A 2,729-nucleotide genomic window follows, 5' to 3' on the forward strand; every position below is an offset into this window, starting at 1 on the left:
ATTGATCTCTGTTGTGTTGGTATAAAATTGGTATATCTGCAGATGTAGAATCGTATCACCCTGATGCAGGAGATCTTTCCTACAATGCAGGAAATGTAAAACTTGTAGTGTATTTGAGGTTAAATAGGCTTTTGAAGTTTGTAATGTCCAATTTGAAATTTCAGACATTATTTTCCCTTAAGAAAAAACGTATATCAACCCCTACAAAAAGGTCCGTTAATTATAATCCACATAATAATTTACATTTCCTGTTACTGCAGTATTATTTTCCTGCTGTAGAAAACCAGCTCAAATTAAAGATCCTACATCTGTTGCGTGTTTACATCAATACTTGTTTGTTGTGAATTGTACAGAGGCATTGATTGGACCATAACAATCATTAACCCATGGCTCTCTGATTGTCAGATTTGAGAGACAGAGAGAGAGAGAGATGATGGAGCTGGGCCTTGCAGATGGGAGCCTGGTCGATGAGATGATGGAGCTGACGGTGCGGCGCCTGAGCCACCTGGAGATTCAACATCATCAAAGAGATCAACATCATCATGGAGATCGGCCGGGGGAGGTATGGCAAGGTGTTGCTGGTCACCCGTCGCTGCAGGGGTAAGTAGCCTACTCATAGTTTCATAGGTTGAAATACTATACGCTTTTCTTTGGTTCAATGACACCATTAATGATTAATTGATTTCACGTAACTTGAAAGTGGTTGAAATGTTTCATATCAAATGATTCTTAGAATTGGCTTCCTAGTGTGGTGGACTTCCAATTCTGGCAGAAAAATCAGCTGATATCATTTATACTGTCTGCTATATCTACACTGTTGTCTACTGTGTTTTCTACAGTGGTCTACAGTGGTCAAAACATTGCCTATGGTCATAACATTTTGCCAAGTTGTTACAAAAATGCAAGCTGTCCTGATAAAGCCTTTATAGACACTAATACAATGTATTCTGTCTTCTAACTGGACGGACAGTTTCTGGTCAAAAACCTAATATGGTCAGTGGTCACTTTTGGAAAGTTGTTATGAAAATGTAAATAGAAACTATGGATGTTTTGCAGGAACACCGATGGCTTTGAAGGTGATACCAAAAGCCTCCACCAAGCTCCAGGGATTCCTGCGGGAGTACTGCATCTCCTTGCACCTGTCCTGCCACCACTGCATTGTGGGTCTTTTCGGAATCGCCTTCCAATCCAATGAGCACTATTGCTTTGCCCAGGAGCTTGTTATTGGGAGGGACCTTTTTGCCGTCATCCAACCGAAAGTAAGAGAGTAAATTTAACTCATTGTTTGATTTTGATATAGTAAATTATTTGACCTATAAAGTGTTTTAGAATACAATTACAATGTGCATGTTATCAATGTTTACCCCTTTGAGTGTCCATAAACTCAATGTGTTGTCAAAAAAAATCCATATGGACTGTACAGTCTTCTAATTCACATGTTAGACAGGTACAATGATCGCAGAAGAAATGGTGTGTAGCCATGATGCAAGGCATACTATCAACAACCACTGTGTGGGTGTGCATTGCATTATGGGTAGCGTAAGCTTTATGTTATTAACACAAACAACACACCACTCCTCTGTTCCCAGCTAGGTATCACAGAGTGTGCAGTGAAGCGCTGTGTCCTGCAGATCACCAGTGCCCTGGAGTTAATCCACGAGCACGGCCTGGTCCACCACGGCATCAAGCCTAAGAACATCCTGCTGCTGGACGGGTCAAGCTGGCCAACTTCGGCATGGCCCAGACGAGAGGCACTCTGATCCGCTTCATTTCCGACACGCTGCCATACATGGCCCCGGAGCTGTGTGCCGTAGCCCTGGAGGATGGCCAGAAAGAGGTGCGGGTGCCCCCACTCAACGTGGAGACAAGCCTGGACACCTGGGCTTTCAGAGTGGTCATCTTCTGCATCCTCACTATCTACTTCCCCTGGGAGCGCTGCGTGGCCTCAGACGACTTCTACCAGGAGTTTGCTGATTGGTGCCATGCGCCCACCGTGGAGGAAGTCCCGCCACTGTGGAAGAGATTTACCCCGGCTGTCATGGAGATGTTCAGCAGGCTGTTGGAGCTGGATGCTAGCAAGAGTTGCACGGTAGGGAAGGTCAGGTCTTATGTGGAAAAGGACTGGGTGACGCCGATGCTAGTAGTCTCAAACGGACAGCAACCGGAGAATGCAAGGCCAGTGTCACCTGCTCCACCCCTAGTGTGTGTAGGAGTAGTCCTGTCCACGAGGAGGTAAAGGTCCTCAGTTAACTGAGATATGTGTACATCACTTCCAGCTCTGGTATCCACTATGCAGGGAGCACAAGGTGCACATTCAACACCACTCTTACAATGCACTGATAACTAAGGTACATTAATTATTCTCAATGTCTGGTGTAAGTTCGGAGAGTCACACAAGGACTACATTTGCAGTGAAGGGGGAGCTCTGTCCATGTGATAGGAGCAGATGATAAGAGTGTAAAGGAGGAGCAGCACTAGTGGAGTGAGTTCCAAACACTCTGTGGCTGTACTGAACTCTTAGCAAAAAGGGTTCAAAAGGGTTCTTTGGCCGTCCCCATAGGAGAACCCTTTTTGGTTCCAGGTAGAACCCATTTGGGTTTCATGAAGAACCCTTTCCTCAGAGGGTTCTACATGGAACCCAAATGTGTTTTTACCTGGAACCAAAAATAGTTATTCAAAGGGTTCTCCCATGGGGACAGCCAAATTACCATTTTAGGTTCTAGATAGCA

General features: G+C 44.8%; 1 pseudogene across 1 annotated transcript; it reads left to right on the plus strand.

Annotated features, from left to right (window-relative positions):
• The first annotated feature begins 430 nt into the window (after positions 1-430).
• LOC311149492 (serine/threonine-protein kinase SBK1-like) lies at positions 431-2,250 on the plus strand (annotated as a pseudogene). The gene is made up of 3 exons: positions 431-600; positions 1,057-1,259; positions 1,590-2,250. The product of its transcript is annotated as a serine/threonine-protein kinase SBK1-like (transcript).
• The last annotated feature ends 479 nt before the right edge of the window (positions 2,251-2,729 follow it).

The sequence above is a fragment of the Coregonus lavaretus genome (assembly GCF_964263955.1).
Source record: "Coregonus lavaretus genome assembly, chromosome: 22".
Classification (NCBI taxonomy): Eukaryota; Metazoa; Chordata; class Actinopteri; order Salmoniformes; family Salmonidae; genus Coregonus; species Coregonus lavaretus.